A 19912-nucleotide genomic window follows, 5' to 3' on the forward strand; every position below is an offset into this window, starting at 1 on the left:
GTTTCACCGAACATCTGTCAGACTACCATGTCCAAGAATGTTGTGACCAGTGTGGTGCAAAAGTCTGGGGTGCGGTTGGACTTCTTCACCACATTGAAAGTAATCATCCTTGTTCCAGTCTTGCAGGGACAGAATCTGTGGATCCACCAACATCTTCTCCAACAACATCATTTACTGAATCACCCGCATACATTGAAGAGCAGCAAGGCGTTCCACAAACTGCACCTCAAACACCATCCCTGGAAATTAATCTGAGGCCTCCAGAAGTGAATTGGGTAAGTTTTCTCCCCAAACAGTTCTGTCGAGTTATTAAGACCACTATTAAGTGGATAGCGCAGTGTCTGTATGACGCCACAGGACGACTTAAGCAAAATCCTAACACCTTAAGCCTGATCCTAACACCTACTTTAGACAGCGTATGTTTCTGTGGGCCCCAATGAGAATGTGGGGTATTCCTCTGAAGTGCACACAGTGCAATAGGAAGATGCACCATTCAGGAATCTACACAAAAGTGAGGGAAGTCATTGATATTGACTCAAGATACTATTTAATTGGAGTAGACCAGCGTTTCCCAAACGGGGTGCCGCGGCACCCTGGGGTGCCTTCTGGCGAGAGCAGAGGTGCCGTGTAAAAACTCCATTAAACATTTTAAAATTGCTAAAATGTGTAAAAAAAATAATAATAAATGTATCATCAATCTCGCATCGTTAACAACAAATAATGCACACAAATTTATAATAAAAAATGCAAATCATAAGTTTTCTGCGTTCGTTGAATTGCGGGGGTTCCGCATGATTTCATTCTCGTGCTTCATTCCCAGCGTCCACACATAAAGCTGCCTCTTTTTCATGGCTTGTTGCGCTTACGGTCAAATACACACGAAACATTGTCACAGCGTCCGTCTTGCCGCGTATTCACAAACACATCGGTTATGTCCGTGCTGCTGTCAACGGTAACGCGTGCGATTAATGTTTTTCAGTTTTACGCGTTAAAAAATATTTAAACACAATTAACGCAGCATCCGTTTTTTTATGACATCCTTTGGCTAGCCTTACATTATATAATCACGTTCTTATTCATGCAAATGCTTCTAAACCATGCAACCGCGAAAAGACAAAAGAGAACGGCTGTCTGTGAATGTCCTGCTGACACAGGACGACGCGCATCGCGTGCCAGAATCGACTTCTCTTTCGTGCTTGAGCGAATAATAACACACAGTTATGCCAAAATGTCCGTTTTGTTGAGTATCCTCATGAGAGCAGTCTTAAATTAGTTAAAATCTTAAATTAGAGTTGTGAGAAGATGGGACGCGTGTGAGATAAGTGCAGCAGTGACAACAGAATCAAAGAACAGGTAACAGAGAAAATTACTCACTGCTCTTGACTAAAGAACGCTTGTAGCTTTAATAAGGATTCATCTATATTTAATTTATTATTTATGCAGTGAAGACTGTAAAGTGTTTGATAACTTTATTCAATTTCTGTGTTTTCCTGACATCAGTAGCAGTATTGGTATCAGTGATACTGGGCTTCATTCATAAAAAAGATGCCATTAAACAATTATTTAAAATATACTGTCTTTATGTTGTTTATACATTAATTTGGAGATTAACTGTGAAATTATTACATTATAAAATATATTAAAAACAAGCTATCTTATGCAATTATAACAAAATTATCCCAATATAAAAACACAAATAGGCCTACACTGAGTGAGCAAACATTTAGGTGAGATTTGCAATGGTAATTGAGCAATGTTTTGCTGAATTATGAATAAAAGCCTTAATTAAATATGTCATCATGTAAAGTGATCTCTGCAGAAGAAATTAATGATTTCCTAGACTTTAAATGGATGGACAAAAAAATTGATAATATTAAAAAATATCTATATGACAGTAGGCCTACGGCAGTTATTCCCTGTGGTATGAAAATCAATACATTTCAAGGTATAGTATCAAAGTAGTATCGTGACAACACTAGTGTAGGGTGCCACAAATTTTTCTAAATTTTCAAAGGGTGCCTCGACTGAAAAAAGTTTGGGAAACACTGGAGTAGACTACCCTCGCTGCAGTAAGTGTATGATTCCTGTCTGCCCTTGGAGTTCGGAGATCCTCAAACAACTAGATCCCTCCCACAGAAACAAATTCCCCGCTGTTCTCACCACTCACCTTGCACTTGACAGGACGTGTTTGACTTTGTTGAAGCCTAGAACTGCAGGGAACAGCTCCAGTTTCTTGCAGCAGGCGCTTGAAGAAGTTCACAGCGAGGAGTGGGCAAGACGTACCATTAACTATCTGACAGACTGTGAATTTCACAAAAAGAAATGTGCCCTGACACAAGCTGAAGTGATATATCAACAGCCACCGCCTTTTTGCCCCCTACCTCTGGCACAGTGGTTTGAGACGGTTCATGCCAACGAGATCCTGAGTCACATTGATGAGCTAAAGGGTGTCATAACATCAACATATGGTAGCATCCTGAAGCTTGATTCTACCAAGAAGGTAAATGTATATAAAAAGAGGCAAATGCATGTTAACTTCAACTTGATGTTCAGTGATTTTTACCTGATTGTAATGTTTGTGTATTTATATAGATAACTAAAAAGCTTGCTGGTGGCATTGCGGACACTGCTACATGGATGACCAATGTGGGCAATGAGTTTGGCCAAGTCCTGAACTGTGTCCTAACGGTTCCTTGATTAGTAGTAAATCACCTTCACCTGCTTTCAGATGGAGCGGCATTTACTACACAGCACAAACTCCAGTGTTAAATTAACACTCAAGAGTGTTAAAGTTAATGAGATAATTAAGTGATTAATTTAGTGATGATTAAGCATTATTGAAGGCACCTGATGTTAACAAGCAGAATCAATGAAGGAGAAAATCTCAAATTGTAAGCCACCGTTATGGCGATCAGTGTTTGCTTTAGTTGGGCTCTTAACCTTTATACATTCACTTTAAATTTGTTTGTCTGCTGTTATTTATTTATAACAGTCAAATGAACAAAAAAAGAGTGTGATCTAGTGTTGGTTGTGTTCTGGCATAATCATGCTGTGATCTGAAAATAAGTCTTATTGAGATAGTTTGGTTTAACTTGTTGGCATCAACTTTTTGATTCTACAGCATATATGAATATAGGTATGTTTCTTATAATCCAAAAATATTTATTAAATATTGTTCAAAAAAATTAATATATAAATATATAAATATATAAATATGGCTCCCATCATGCATTGAGATATGAATAAATTATGATCTGAATTTTTGATGTAATTTACTTTCCCTAATTGAATATTCTGCTCGTCACCGTTGTTGAGATGCATAGACTGAATCTTGAAGTTTGTGAGTGCCTATAAGAAAGATTTTTTTTTTTTAGAAACAACTTTTAAGAAATCCTTTATATTATAGCTAAAATTCTGAATATTGATCCAGAATCACAGTTATGCTGTAACCAACTACATAAATCTAAATCATAAAGTTCAAATGATGACTGTCATAATATAACCAACACCATCAGATTACTTTTTTCTTTGTTCATCTGGCAGTTATAACTCAGATACATCAGCCAAACAAAATCTAAAGTTAATAACATAAGGGTCAAGAGCCCAACTAAAGCAAACACTGATCGCCATAACGGTGGCTTACAATTTTAGATTTTCTCCTTCAGTGATTCTGCTTGTTAACATCAGGTGTCTTCAATAATGCTCAATCATCACTCAATTAATCACTTAATTATCTCATTAACTTCAACACTCTTGAGTGTGGACTCATATCCCAGGAGTGTTAATTTAACACTGGAGTTTTTGCTGTGTACAAAGAGCTGTAGTTAACTGACAAGCTGAGCCATATCGCATTAATTATCGCTGGCGATACGTCCGCGATATTAATGCGATATGGCTCAGCTTGTCAGTTAACTACAGCTCTTTGTAGTAAATGCCGCTCCATCTGAAAGCAGGTGAAGGCGATTTACTACTAATCAAGGAACCGGCTTTACTGACGAGATGCGCATAACATTATCGTGCGATATATCGCCCAGCCCTAATGAGAACCCTGTTCAGTGTTTGCGATCAAGTAAACAAAAGCTTATGTAAAACAGCATTATATTTATTTAATGATGCAAATTTAAATATGAGAAAACAATCACTCCTTGTTTCTCATTGGTGTAGGTGTGACTCCAGTTCTTACCTGGTTTCGACCATGGAATATCACAGTGCGACTTTATGTGTTCCACTTCATGTGGCGGTTTACTGCTGGCCTTACAACGGAGCACCATCCACTGTATGGCACTTTCTGCTCCAAGTTGTCCAGCTGTATATTTGAATGGGACAAGGATGACATCTCTCGTCTTAAAGAGGCGAAAAAGACCATGCTTTTAAAAAAACATGGGGGTCATATTTCAACAGAGGCCCAAATCCTGTCAAGCATCACCTCCAGTGAGCTGGCCAAGCACTGCAGGAGGAGGACACGCGGAGTTGAAGAAACTTGTGTCTTGATACAAGGACTACTGGACTCCATGTGGGAACTGACCGACACCACTGGTTTGCGCCTCATCAATCCAGAGAGCATGACACGTGTGTGGGAGGTACAGCAGAAACACTTACCTTGCATCCAAGATCCACCCGGTGTTCAGTTGTACACAAAACTGGGCTCCGGTTTACAGAAGGGTGACAAGGTTCTGGATGTACTGAGGTGTTGCAGAGGGTCCTCCTCTCTGGAAAGCTTCCATTGCCACCAGTGCACTTTTATTCCGGGTAAATTGAAAATATAAAACAATATTATGTGTATATTTAAGTAGTGTTGTCACAATACTGAAGTTTCTAACTTCGAAAATTAAAGGCATCAACTTGGAACCAACCTTTTTCTTAGGCCTGGTAGTTCTGAGTGGGGGGTTATATAATAGTATTTTAATCATGTGAAACATTGTCTTTCAGGCTGGAGATGTAATGCACTACATACTCAGATGTACATGCTTGAGGGTGCATCTAGGTGGAACATCAACCGAGCTCATCAAGCTGTGGACAAGAGTGGTACATCACTTACTAAAATTTATGATGTACGTTTAATGTCCCACATGAATGTCCTCAGCAACAGAGTCCTTGGATGTGCACTCCTGCCAGAATTCAAATCTCCTGGGAGACCCACTGGTAAGATTTACCATTGTACACTCTATTACGATAGTGATTCCAGGCTTCACTGTGTGTTTTCAAAGGCTTTGCATGCTGCCTGAACGCTAACCAATCAGACCATCGTTTTCATGACTGATCATTGCTGTAAAGCTGCTCGTTCCTAGTTATAAGATGTGTCAGTTTTGTGAAGTTGAAGTGTATTTGTTTTAGTTTTTCTTTTGTGATTTTTGCTTTTAATTTAATTACATTTTTCATGTTAATCGCAAAACAGATTTTTCATTAGCAACACTACCTTCATCACAAGCACTGTAGCCTACTGCTTTAGCCTGATATATAGCTCTTATTGCAAAATGTTTATTGAATCTTTATGGCAGGTGAGCGTATAGCTGTGGAGTACTTGCTGGCACAGTCTGACAGAGGAGACCTGCTTTCCCCACTGGAGCAACGTGAAATCGCCTTGCCAGAGATGGAAGTTGAAGTTCAGGAGGATGAGTGTCTGGATGTCACAATATGTGATGCGGCAGACATCAATTTGGGCACACACACCCTTGCAAGTTCCAGCAGTCATGGTGATTCATTGATCTCACCTCTGGTAATGTCAATTTTCTTGATCATTTTGAATTAAAATTACATAGGAATGTTAATTTTTAGGAGCAATGAATGAGTTGCTTCATGATTAAACGTTCATTTAATTAAAAGATTAATAATAGTCAATTTGAACAGTCAATTTTGTAACTGAAGTTTATTCTTCTCTTTAAAATGTTTAAAAATAATCTAGGAAACCAGTGTGCCAAGTGGTGGCTCTTACAGTCCTGACATTGAAGACGGGCCCAGCACACCAGCTCCGGTAAAGTTTCTAATACCTGATTCTTGTAATTTGTGAATGGTTTATCAAAGTTATAGTGGTTTATCAAAATAATTTCCTAATGCAGGATTCTGTTTTTGTTTCCATTTTTAGGACAGTAGATGTGATTCAAGGGGTGTTCCTGGATGGGAGGCAGTGGATAACCTGGCAGGGTATCTCGTCAGTCTGAACCGCACGATCACTGGTTTATCAACCAACGAGATAGCATCGATCTTGCGGTTGTATTATATATATATATATATATAATACATATATATATATATATATATATATATATATATATATATATATATATATATATATATATATATTCCCTCTATTGTAAATGTTGGATTTGAGACTTTGTGGTAGTAATTGTATAATAAATAATTGTATTTACATATATTTGTACTTGTGTATATTTATATTTTTTATTATTATTACATAGAATATAGTTACATTTGAGCTTTTGGAATAAACTATATTTGTGGAAAGTATGTGTTCTACATTTTATTCTTGCAAATTGTTTTTTAATTGGGTAAAATCACATACATTCAAGCATTTGACAGACACTTTTATCCAAAGCATCTTAAATAGCATTTCAAGGAACACATTTCACATTCTTATCAATTCTTGCTTTGCCTAGGACTCGAACCCATGATTTTGGTGCCTTTCCCCCCTTCTTTCCCCCCTTCTTTCCCCCCTTCTTTCCCCCCTTCTTTCCCCCCTTCTTTCCCCCCTTCTTTCCCCCCTTCTTTCCCCCCTTCTTTCCCCTCCCTTTTGGCGTTTTTTTTCCTTCTTCCCCTTAGCAGTCCCTTTTGCCCTGGCTTTGGCCGAGTGGTTAAGGCGATGTACTAGAAATCCATTGGGCTCTCCCCGTGCAGGTTCGAATCCTGCCGACTACGTGACAGCGTGCGCCTATTTTAGTTTGCAACCTTCTGGAGGCCTAGCTTAAACTTTATAAAAGGAAAAAAAGTCAATGTTCCAGGATTACCCTTGCAAAGAGTTATGTTGTTAAGAAACAGTTTTGTCTGCAAGCTAAAGATGACAAGGCCCCTTTGTATTCAGGGACACATCAGGTAGACCGGTAGCTCGCCGTGATCGTATAGTGGTTAGTACTCTGCGTTGTGGCCGCAGCAACCCCGGTTCGAAGCCGGGTCACGGCAAGATTTTCTGGGTGCCATTGAAATTGAGCTCCATGTCACCACCTCGTCCTTCAGACTGCTCTTTTTGTGCACGGCGCGTGCCCTTGATGTGCTCTGGATGTTCGAGTGAATTGAAACTGGGACCTTCTTTGAAAGCACGAGCTCTCAGGTTCGAACCCTTAGAGAAAAGTTTGAAAACGAAACGCTCCTATTTATTTCGGAAGAATCTTGCTTCAGAGAGAATATGGTGAGTGTATATTTTCTAATCGCTAGATGTCAGTACACTCGCTGGCTGTTACCTAGGTTGCCGCGGGCTTACTATTTGCTACAAACAACTGCGCCTTTGACACAAGTTTACAATAACGATAAGAGCACAGCAAGTCAACAGCATTGAAGCATGTGAAGAGGCTTTCCAGACAAGTAGCAGTGCGTTTTTGTTCTTTTTCCTAGCATTATTTTCCTTTAATTACTATTATCATCAGTCTAATAGGCTGCATTCCCACTAATTTGCAAATATAATTTGACATAGCAGACGTTTTGACGGCCGTTCTGAATCTTCGAAGAAGGAAACGCGATGCATTGGAGGACACTCTTTTTTTCTGCGCCAATCCGATTCATTTTGCTGTGCGTTCCCACGCAGCACGCACGCTACTCGAGCAAGAGCCCGGATAGTTCAGTCGGTAGAGCATCAGGCTTTTAATCTGAGGGTCCAGGGTTCAAGTCCCAGTTCGGGTGAACAAGCCTCTTTTTGTGGAGCAGTACGTTTTGTTGTTGAGTTCTTGCTGATCTACACTGGCCTCGGGCAGCGACGCAGCAAGGCAGCAAGCCAAACGACATGCCCCTTTCAGTCAGCTTGTAGTCGTGGCCGAGTAGTTAAGGCGATGGACTAGAAATCCATTGGGGTCTCCCCGCGCAGTTTTGAATCCTGCCGACTACGTTGACAGCATGCGCCTGCTTTAGTTTGTAACCTTCTGGAGGCCTAGCTTAAACTTTATAAAAAGAAAAAAAGTCACTGTTACAGGATTACCCTTGAAAAGAGTTATGTTGGTAAGAAACAGTTTTGTCTGCAAGCTAAAGAAGACAAGGCCCCTTTGTATTCTGGGACACGTCGGGTAGACCAGTAGCTCGCCGTGATCGTATAGTGGTTTGTACTCTGCGTTGTGACCGTAGCAACCCCGGTTCGAATCCGGTCACGGCAAGATTTTCTGGGTGCCATTGAAATTGAGCTCCATGTCACCACCTCTCCTAACCCCGTCCTTTAGACTACTCTTTTTGTGCATGGCGCGTGCCCTTGATGTGCTCTGAAAGTTCGAGTGAATTGAAACTAGGACCTTCTTTGAAAGCACGAGCTCTCAGGTTCGAACCCTTAGAGAAAAGACTGAAAACGAAATGCTCCTATTTATTTCGGAAGAATCTTGCTTCAGAAAGAATATGGTGCGTGTAACCATAACCCAAAAGACAGCATCTCCCGACAACCCACATGGCCTCAGAAGCCAGCAAGCTGCAGCCATAACAACTGGCTGGGCCCCTGTGGTCCAACCAAAGTTGCAGTGGCCCATATCCCACAAGAGAGTTGAGTGGCAACAATTTGATGAAGACGTAAGCCAGGTCCTGGAAGTGACAGCTAAGGCTGACGTGGACCATCGATTGAGAACGATGATCACCCTCATAGTGAATATCACAGCTGAGCGATTTGAAACTGAGGCACCCAAGCCTGCTCCATCTGCATATGCTCCAAGCCACAGAGTAAAGAAAATTCAGTGCCTCAGGGACGAACTCAGGCTGCTAAAGAGGCAATACAAAACAGCGGGGGAAGTCGAGAGAGCCGGCCTAGCGGACCTGAGAGCAATCCTAAGAAAACAACTGTTAACCTTACGGAGGGCAGAGTTCCACAGAAGGAGGCGGAAGGAGAGAGCCAGGAAGAGGGCAGCATTCTTGGCCAACCCATTTAAGTTGACCAAGCAGCTCCTTGGCCAAAAGAGGGCTGGCTGCCTCACCTGCTCCAAGGATGCCATAAACGACCACCTCAAGGCCACCTATAGTGACTCCATCAGAGAACAAACCTTGGGTCCATGTAATGCTCTGATAACACCACCAGAGCCTTTATCAGACTTCGACCTGAAGGAGCCCCGCCTAAGGGAAGTGGAGGAAGTGGTGAGGAGAGCAAGATCGAGCTCAGCACCAGGCCCAAGTGGAGTGCCCTACAAGGTGTACAAGAACTGCCCAAAGCTATTACAACGGCTTTGGAAGGCTCTAAAGGTGATCTGGAGGAGGGGGAAGATCGCCCAGCAGTGGAGGTATGCGGAGGGAGTGTGCATACCAAAACAGGAAAAGTCTGAGAACATCGACCAGTTCCGGGTGATTTCCTTGCTCAGTGTGGAGGGCAAAATCTTCTTCAGCATCGTGGCCAAGAGGCTCTCCAACTTCCTGTTGAGCAATAAGTGCATCGACACGTCTGTGCAAAAGGAAGTTATACCAGGAGTTCCTGGTTGTCTGGAACACATGGGCGTGGTAACCCAGCTTATCAGGGAAGCAAGAGAAGGCAGATGGGACCTGGCTGTACTGTGGCTGGACCTCACCAATGCCTATGGCTCAATACCCCACAAGCTGGTGGAGGTTGCACTGGAGAAACACCATGTACCGCAGAAGGTGAAAGATCTCATCCTGGACTATTACAGTAAGTTCAGCTTGAGAGTCTCCACTGGCCAGCTAACATCTGACTGGCACCAGCTGGAGGTGGGGATAATCACTGGCTGTACCATCTCAGTGATCCTCTTTGCACTGGCAATGAACATGCTGGTCAAGGCAGATGAAACAGAGTGCAGAGGCCCCCTCAGTAAGGCTGGAGTAAGAAAACCGCCCATAAGAGCATTCATGGACGACCTCACAGTGACAACAACGGCGGTACCAGGAGCTAGGTGGATCCTGCAGGGGTTGGAGAGACTCATGTCATGGGCAAGCATGAGCTTGAAACCTGCAAAGTCCAGGTCTCTGGTCCTAAAGAAGGTTACAGACAACTTCCGTTTCAGACTGGGAGAACACCAGATCCCGTCAGTTACTGAGAGACCAGTGAAGAGCCTTGGGAAGGTCTTCAACTGCAGCCTGAATGACAGAGACTCCATCAAGGCAACCGGTGCTGACCTAGAGTGATGTCTGAGAACAGTGGATAAGTCTGGGCTCCCTGGAAGATTCAAGGCCTGGGTCTACCAGCATGGAATCCTCCCAAGAATCCTCTGGCCTCTGCTTATCTATGAGGTCCCCATGACAGTGGTGGAAGGTTTTGAGCAGAAGGTGAGCAGCTATCTACGCAGATGGCTGGGCCTATATAGGAACACCAATAAGCTCAGGCTCCCTTTTAGCTCAGTCAGGGAGTAGTTCATCGTTGCACGGACACGAGAACACCTGCAGTACTCTGGATCAAGAGATACCAAAGTGTCCGGCGCAGGGATTGTCGTGAGGACAGAGAGGAAGTGGAGCGCAGCCGAGGCAGTCCAGCAGGCAGAGGCGCGGCTGAAGCACAAGGCCATCCTTGGAACAGTGGCGTGGCGCAAGGCAGAGGCGGACTCGGGAGTCTAACAGCGACCCGATATGACTCTGCTAGTGGAAAGGAAAGGTAGAAGCTGGTACAGGAAGAGGTGCGAGCTTCAGTCGAGGAAGAGCGAACCAGCACAGAAGTGGCACTGCGGCAGCAAGGCGCCTGGATGAAGTGGGAGCAGGCGATGGAGCGGAGCGTCACCTGGAAGGAAATCTGGAAGTGGAACCCCCAGAGAATCAAGTTCTTGAGTCAGGGGGTCTAAGACGTCCTCCCAAGCCCATCCAACCTATGCACATGGGGAAAAATAGAAACACCTGCATGCCCTCTTTGTTCCAAAACAGGAACATTAGAACATATCCTGGGTAGCTGCCCCAAGGCACTGGGTGAGGGCCGGTATCGATGGAGGCACGACCAGGTCCTCAAATCCAGCAAGGGGATCAAGGATAGCCGATACACCCAAGCTTCAGCCAAGACAATTCACTTCATCAAGCAAGGGCAAAAGCCAGAGAAAACATAAAAAAACTGCTCTGTAGGTTTGCTCTCCACGGCCCGAGACTGGGTGATGACAGTCGACCTGGAAAGGCAGCTGAAAATTCCAACACACATCACCCAGTCCAAATTGAGAACTGATATCATCTTGGTCTCTGAGGCCACCAAACATCTGATCTTGTTAGAGCTGGCAGTGCCCTGAGAGGAGATGATGGAGGAAGCTCAAGAGAGGAAAAGGGAGAAATACCAAGAACTGGTAGAGGATTGTCGGCGGAACGGATGGCGGACCAGGTGTATGCCAGTAGAGGTGTGCAGTAGGGGATTTGCTAGTTACTCCCTGAGCACGGCCTACAGTACGCTGGGCATAAAAGGAGCTAATCAAAGAAGAGCCATAGGAAACAACGTGGAGGCAGCAGAGAAAGCATCCAGATGGCTCTGGTTAAAGAGGGGAGAGCAGTGGGGGCAGTAGAATGCCACTTAGACACAGGTCGGGGCCTGATCAGCCTCGGTCGGGTCGCCTGGACGAGGGTGTCTGTTGTAAGACCCGAAACACCCAGTGACTCCTGGAAACAGCACTGATGATGTCTCCAAGGTTGTGCATCAGAAGATGTTTCTGTAAACTTGTAAGTGCATAAATAACTTTAATTAATTTATAGTTGTGTACATTTTATTTCTGACTGCAATATGAGTCGCAGGAGGAAAGGCCAGACAGTCCTACAGCACAAAGTGATACAGAGGGGGGCAGTGCAGTACTTTTCCTTTTTATTTCTGTTGCATGAGGATTGTGTTTATTTTTTTATTTTTTTGGTAATTCTTTTTATCCAAAAATGGCACAGGGTGATATCCGTACCCTATATAAACGGAATCTACAACAGAAAATTGAGTATTTTGACCTGAAAAAAAAAAAAATTAAGGGGAGAAATAGAACTTGACACCTTAAAGAAGAAAAACTGGCACTAGAGATTGAGTTGCTTCAAAAGGAACTTCAGAGTAAGTGCTAATACACTATTTCACTCAGGGTATTATTGCTGAACTTGGATAACAATATATCTTATTGCAGGCAAAAGATGACCATCACTGGCTTTTCTTGACAAAGAATAATTGAAATAAAAATGAAGGAACTAAGCATGTTGTCTTGTCTTCTATTCATTTAATGAAGGTTTTTGTTTGTAAAAAAAAACTAAAAAAACTAAAATGGTGTTCCACAATTCCAAGTGCACTGGTAGGAGGTCATCATCAGGCTGCACCTCCACCACAGGGGTCCTCTTCTTTCTGATGGTGGCAATATTGTGGAGTATGGCACATGCAACAATAATGTCACAGGCCTTGTCAGGTGCAAACCTCAGACCCTTCAGACAATGAAATCTTTCCTTTAGTTACCCAAAGGTCATTTCAATGTGTACCCTTGTCCTGGCTAGAGCTGCATTGAAACGGGTTTGTGGTCGGGGGTTTTCAATGGCGTCATGAAATATTGCCTGCAGGCATAGCCCCTGTCACCAAGCAGGATCCCGTCGTAAGCACCTAGAAAAATCCAGTTTTGTTAGGCTCAGAATAAATGTTTGCAATACAGTGAGCTAGATATTAAATTTTTCCTTACCATGTTCAAATAATGTGCATAAACGTGACTCTCTGAAAATCCTGGAGTCATGCACAGATCCAGGCCATTTTGCTTCCACATTTGGGATGTATGACATGGAGTCACACACCATCTAAGATATTTTTAATCAGTCAACTGCATACTTTTTGATTACATTACTTTTTTTATTATTTGATATATTACTAATCTGGAATATTAAGAATCATAATAGTAATTTACCTGCACATTTACACTGTGAAATCCCTTTCAGTTCACAAAATCCCCTTCATTGGGGCCTGGTGGAGCCTTGATGGGGACGTGTGTGCAGTCTATGGCACCAATCACGTTAGGGAAGCCTGAGGAACAAAAACTGTAAGTCCTACTTTTTGGCATGATCATGGTTGCATGATCTTCATTAACAATTATAATGTACCTGCAATGGCAAAAAAAAATTCTGCTTCACAACCTGTGGTCTTAAGTGGCTTGGAAATACCACAAACCCCCTAAAAATTACTTGAGTGCCAGATAAACTTTGCGAATGGCATGACAGACAGCCCTTTTCCCCAAGTTTTCCGCATCTCCAATAGTGTGAAGGAAAGTGCCGCTCGCAAAGAATTTCAATGCAATACAAACGGTTTGTGCCATTGTTAAAGCCCGACTCCGACGAGTCGAACATTTAACGTGGGGTTCCAACAAATTAATAATGTATATGACACCCTCACAAGAAAAATGATAACTAGATTATCGCGCTGCGCTAAAGGATTGTGTCTATCTCGCAAAACGTGATTAATTCGAAAAGCTCTTCGAATTATTCTGGCACCTTCCGCAACAGGTTTTTGTCGTAAAAACGGACAACACATGGCTGCGAAAGACTTCCCGCATCACCTCCGCTTATGAAGCCGGGATCTAATCCTGTTAACATGAAATAAGCAGCCGCCTCTTCCTGACAGGTTCCTCACCAACACATGATCACCTGGCTCCAAGACAGAACTCCATGCCTTCCGATTGTAATTTCTCTGCCCCTTTGCAGCAGCCTTCTTCATGTTCTTTTTTGCTATATCATATGCTTCTTGCATAGACCTTTTCCACTTTTCAGCATAGTCGGCATGAGACCGGCTGTCCTTTACTTGCTTTGTGGGGAGCACCAGATCAATTGGAAGAACTGGCTCTCGGCCAAACACGAGAAAGAATGGGGAAAATCCTGTTGACTCTTGCACCGTGGAATTATAGGCGTGGACAACTTTGTTAAGGTGTTCTGCCCAATTCGACTTCTTTGTCTCCTCTAAGGTCCTCAGCATCCCCAACAGTGTCCTATTGAACCTCTCTGCCGGGTTAGCTTGGGGATGGTAGGGATTTGTACGTGAATGCCTAATCCCACAGTAACTCTGTAACTTTTGGAACAGGCTGTTCTCAAACTCCCTCCCCTGGTCATGGTGGATCTTTGCAGGAAAACCATAGCGCATGATGAAATCTTCAAAGATCTTCCGGGCTGCTGTCTTTCCAGACTTGTTTCTGGTGGCGTATGCCTGAGCAAACTTCGAAAAATGGTCTATGACCACCAGGATATACTCTGCTCCCCCTCTACTTTTCTCCAGGTGCAGGTAATCAATCGAGATCATCTCAAATGGAGCTGTTGTCTCAATGCTCTTGATTGGGGTTCTGGTAATCCGGTTTGGTTTCTTTTGTCTTAGACATCGACACACTCTTGTAACATAATGCTCTATCTCTTCTCTCATTCTTGGCCAGAAGAAACGTGCACGAGCTGCTGCCACCATACGTTCAGCACCTAGGTGGGCCATGTCTTCATGCAAGTACTTGTAAATCATACTTTTTAAGTTTTCTGGGACAACTAACTGAGTTCTGGTCAGTATATTTCTTTGCAGTATACCTTCCTCATTAATCTGCAGGTGATGCCATTCTCGCAAGAGTCGTCTCACAGGTTCCGGTTCCATCAATTTGTCTTTGTGTTTGAGATAGATTTGTTTCTGTTTCAGATCCAGTACTCGGCTAATGACTGGATCACTCAGCTGAGCGCACCTGATATCCTGAGGCGTTAGCCGTTGACTGTTCTCTGATCCACCCTTCAGCTCCTCCGGTAAGACATCTATGTTGCAAGTGATTGCAGATATCCAGTCCACTTCTCCACGTCGTTGTGCTTTCAGGACTTCCCCGATTGATCACAGAACTTCTGGCTCACATTCCTGAGTGCACTCTCTGACTGTGACTTCAATGGGCACTGGTCTCCGTAATAAGAAGTCTGCATCTTGATTTGGCGTCCCTGGTCTATACTTCAAAGTGAAACGGTAGTCTGCCAGCTCAGAAACCCACTGTTGCCCCGCTGCATTAAGCTTTGCCGTTTTCATGACATATGTCAATGGGTTATTATCACTGTAGACAATGAAATGCGGTGCATGAAACAGGTCTTCTGCTGATTGGATTAGGCATTGCCCTGGTTTATCGAGGAACTAAGCAGACGGTGACAGCTGTCAAAAGCCCCGCAAGGCTGCCCGTGATGATTGAAGCGGTGGGCAGAGCTGTCAGCACTCAGACTGGGTCTATGAACCACAATATGGATAACATCATGGAGAAGCTCACAGCTTTGCAAAGGCAAATGGATCGTTTCAGAGACCAAAACGGACCAGGAGAATAGCCTGTATAAATTGAATGCGGCTACTCGCCCGAAGACCAAACAATCCCAATCTTATCTGTTTCGGCACCCCCCTACCAGCACTGGCCTTGGCCAAGGCCGCTGCTGGAACAACAACTCTCCCGGAAGAGCACTGCAGTGAGCCGCTCTTGCGATCCTTCCCCGACTCCTCAGACACCTGGTGATTGTTGACTCTGCCTGGGACATGATCAAGGTTGTCTCCATGGCAACTTGCTGTGTATCGCTATGACAATCCTGCGGACTGAGGCTCCTAGATTATGGTGCTGGCTTAGCGACTCTCTCCAGGCCTACACACACATGAACTTACACATACACAGATATGCACCTAACCCACACCCCATCCCACGCCTTCGCCGCTTCGTACCCCCAGTCTGACAGGCGGGTCTGTGACCAGCGCCATAATGGCTGCAGGACCGGATGCTGCTTGCCTGGGCTGGACTACCTCCATCCCCCACTCCCCACCATGTTGCAATGTCTTGTTTGTAGAGTGTACTGTTTATGTGCTAATGTTGCTGAGGTGTTTTTTCCTGTTCCCAGACTGTTCTCCTTACAGGAGCATAGTCTGGGGGTCGCCTTTTTTTCTCCTCACCTTTCCTCATGTCATGCTGTGTTTTTTTTCTCAAGTTGGCGCTGATATAGCAGCCTCGGTAACACCTTATTACCAAAGCAAATTCCTTGTATGTGCACAACACTACTTGGCAATAAAATTGATTCTGATTCTGATTCTGATTGATTCTGATTCTGATTCTGATTCTGATTCCGGAAACACTCTGTGATCGCCCATTTGAGTCCCAGGAACTCCAACTTCCCAGAATGCAGCTTGTAGTTCCTTTCGGCAGGGCTCAGAGTCCGAGACCCATAACCAACTACTCGGAGTTTGCCTCCCTGTCGTTGGTACAGTACAGCTCCTAGCCCTTCTTCTGACGCATCAACATGAAGGACAAATGGCTTTTCAAAGTCTGGGTATGCCATAATGGGTGGGCTTGACAACTCCGCAATCAGCTTCTCTAGCGGTTCCTGATGTCTCCCTGTCCACTCTACTGGCTGTGATGGAGGTACTTGCGAGGAAGAGTTCCCTCTTTTTCCGGAGCCCTTCGTTTTGTATCTCTGAAAGGCGGCGGGTGCATTCGGTCAGGGTGTGTCTTCTCGTTGAGCAGCCTGTAGTCCACACATAGACGCAAGCTCCCATCCTTCTTTCTCACACACACAACTGGCGAGGAATAGGAGGATGTCGACTTTTGGATCCACCCCTGACTCAGCAGATTCTGTATGTGGGTCTTCACCTCTTGATACAGGGGTCGTGGTATTGCATTGTACGTCTTTTGTACAGGAATTTTGTCTTTTAAACAAATGTCCATTCTAAGGTCTGGAATGCATCCAGTATCCCAGTCATCCTTAGCAAACACTCCACTATTCTCTCTCAACAGCTGTCTCACACGTTCCTGTTGTTCCCCAGGTAAGTGACTGAGGTCCACTGGCGGGTCGCAACCTTCACTCTCCTGAACCCTAGGTTGGGTGTCTGGAGGCAAGTCATTGTCACCTTGTGATAGCTTAGATTGGGGTTCAGAGGGAGACGGTGGCTTCACTTCCAGCTGATGGATGGCATCCACTGTATGCAGCCACCCCAGGAAAGTCCGTGCTGTGAGTGTCACCTCTTCTTCTGTGGTATTTTCCACCATCACTGTAATGTTGTCATTCTTGTTCAGATGCATCTGAATAAGCTGTTTGTTTACCTTTATACCTGCAGGCCAGGGTACTTCTGAATTTGGCTCCAGCATCACGTGTGTTCCAAGGGTCTTATTCAGTTTGCCACAACTGACGTTCACTCTCGCGCACCTTGGAAGAATGATGGATTTCCGTCCAAGTCTTGCAATATGACACCTGCTGCTGTTTTTGCGTTTCTTCAGGAGTGACAGAACGGCTTTTGCTTTCCTAGGGGTAACTTCCAGAGATGAGCTCAGTGCGTTTACAAGGGAACTCAAAGGAATCTGCTGGGCTGCATTAGCTTGGACCAATTCCTCAATCACATTAAAGCTGATTATGGGTTTCTCCAATTCACTGGATGCAATGAGAATTGGTGCCAGCAGGTGTGTGCCCCTTCCTTCAGTCTCAGTGTTTCCAGACGGACAAAACTCCACTTCCATCCAGCCTTCATATGGGATGCTCGTCCCATTCGCTGCTGTCAGGTTGAGTTCTCCCTCCTCAAGCGGCTCTCTCACTGGTCTCACCTCTGCGTCAGGAAGGTGTCTTTTCTTCCAGATAGGCAAACTCTTGATAAGCTTTCAATGATGTCTGATGTAATCTCAATCTTGCTTGACGTCACATTGTTCACAGTTCGTTTTCGACAACCCACTGCCCAGTGCTCACCGGTGCCACACTTGTAGCAGTGTTCACACCTTCCCTCTGGGTTAGACTGCTCACATTGGGTACAGCGCCTGGTGGTTGCTCGAACAGGTGGAAATTGATTGCGAGTGAATCTCTGGTTAATGTTTCTAGTCATCTGAGGTCGTGATGTTTGAGCGAGGCTTGCTACTTGAGACGTAAGATTCTGGATTGCCTCACAGATCACTTTGTCTCGCGCATCCAGCTTTTCCATCAAGTTGTTAGGCTTTGGAGCTTTCTCTTTTTTCATCCTGACACCTCTATCTTGTTCAGCATGTGCCCGTTCCTCCTCCCTAACTGTGGCCACTTTGGCTATTTTTGGTCGAGTGGTTGAGAACTTTGATTTTCTTTCTAGCTCAAGACTATACGACATGTTAATTTTCCCCAAAAGCACTTCATCTTCTACCGGCGAGTTTTCCAGGTAGGGTTTTAAATCTGTTCGTACGCTGTCATCATGAAGCCCAGTCAGAACTGTCTGCAAAAATTGATTCTGGATTAGTTCATGATTATATCTTAATCCTGCCTTTACATTTTCAGATGCTGACAAAACCCTCTGGCTGAGATCCATGGCTCGAACTAAGAACTGGATCGGCGTTTCTTTGGGTTCTTGAACTGCACGTGTGAGTGAGTGGTACAATTCAGTTGCATCCTTTTCAATACAATGTGCTCTGAGAATTTGTTTAAGGGCAGGCAATGTTAAGTCTGTCCTACTCTCCAGGTAACTTATCAGACTAACACCTGGGATGATGGCTTGAATGACTGCCTCAACAATTTCTCCCTCATTATAACCCTTTTTGCAGGCCCTGTGGATCTGTCTGTCCAGGCTGGTGAAGTTTAATTTGTCTCTCTGGCCCGGTTCACCTATTTGTCCAATTATTTTGAGTTCTTTTTTATACACTGGATGCACTAGTGTGACATTTTCTCCTGAAACTGATGAATTTCGCAGTTTTCTGTCTGTTCTGGCATATAGTGATTCTGTTGCAGTGATTATCACAGGCTTTTCTGATGCAATTCCACTAACGCCCACAGAGTGGTGCTCCAGGTCAACTTTTCGATGCACCTCGTTGGTTGCTTCAACCCCTAAACTGGATGGGCTATCGGTTTCCTCTTCGTCAACACTTCTCAAACTGTCAATTTTTTCCTTTGTATCTAACAACATATATAGTCCTTCATCTTCAAGTGAAACAACATCATCTCCCTCTAAATGCTGCAGAATGCGTCTCCTCAGCGCGCGAGGTGTGTGTGTCTCATCCTCCCCCACATTTAGCATTAACATTTCACACAAACCTCTCAGTTGCGAAGCAGATAACTCGAGTAATTTACTCTCTATTTCGTCCAGCGTAGCTTCCCACAAAGGCAACATTATGGCCACTCACTGAACAGATTAACTTACGTTTGTAGATTGCAGTTATTTTTCCGCCGTTTCACAGTCCACTCTCTCCGTGAATCGCGGCTCTTTCTCAGCTCGCGCTGCACTCGCGGCTCGTTTCATCACTCGCTGGCCGCTCCGCCATTGCTGCTTTCTTCTTCCCGAAATCCGTCACAACCGAGCAGAAACACAAATTTTATGTTGCCTCCTTAAACAATAACAACGACAACAAGATCTTTTCTGTAGATTTATTCGCCCCGGTTGTTTTTCTCTTTTGTTTTCTGTGACAGATTTTGGGGCTGAACGTTTTAACATGAACAACCACATGCGTGAACTGCGCTTCTTTTCTTCCCCTTTTTCTCACTAGTCTTTTCTTCTCACAGCGCCCCCTACAGTATACATATTTCCTGAGGCTTTCTATATATATATATATACTGTTTACATTATATTAGTGCAGATTATCTACAATAAACAAAGAGATAACAAATTAAATAATTATTTGAGGTCATTACATTGGTCTAGGGGTATGATTCTCGCTTATGGTGCGAGATGTCCCGGGTTCAAATCCCGGACGATCCCTCTCACCTCAAGTATAAGTTTAACGGTTCTCTGACTCTGTTTGCTATTGCTGCTTTTCTTTATCAACCACTTCATACTCAGTTTTAGCACGAACCACAGATTTGCTTATAAGGCTAGTATATAGGGCATAGAGTAATATAGGGAATTTCATTAAATGTGTTTCTTGGATTATTCCGTGATCATTCTTCTAATGGATGACGG

At 44.0% G+C, this 19912-nt stretch overlaps 1 long non-coding RNA gene, 1 other non-coding gene and 1 pseudogene across 2 annotated transcripts; 2 read left to right on the top strand and 1 right to left on the bottom strand.

The window, feature by feature from the left end:
• Nucleotides 1–7968: 7968 nt before the first annotated feature.
• Nucleotides 7969–8050, top strand: trnas-aga (transfer RNA serine (anticodon AGA)). Its single transcript has one exon. It is a non-coding gene; the product is annotated as a tRNA-Ser (tRNA).
• A 719-nt stretch (nt 8051–8769) lies between these two features.
• LOC143703898 (uncharacterized) lies at nt 8770–11697 on the top strand (annotated as a pseudogene).
• An 894-nt stretch (nt 11698–12591) lies between these two features.
• LOC143703922 (uncharacterized) lies at nt 12592–13210 on the bottom strand. Its single transcript, XR_013191479.1, has 3 exons — nt 12954–13210; nt 12735–12846; nt 12592–12658 (listed from the first exon to the last, which is right to left on the bottom strand). It is a non-coding gene; the product is annotated as an uncharacterized LOC143703922 (long non-coding RNA).
• Nucleotides 13211–19912: the final 6702 nt, after the last annotated feature.

Source organism: Siphateles boraxobius, unplaced genomic scaffold (genome assembly GCF_051911475.1).
Source record: "Siphateles boraxobius isolate OS27281-9 unplaced genomic scaffold, OSU_SipBor_1 39, whole genome shotgun sequence".
Classification (NCBI taxonomy): Eukaryota; Metazoa; Chordata; class Actinopteri; order Cypriniformes; family Leuciscidae; genus Siphateles; species Siphateles boraxobius.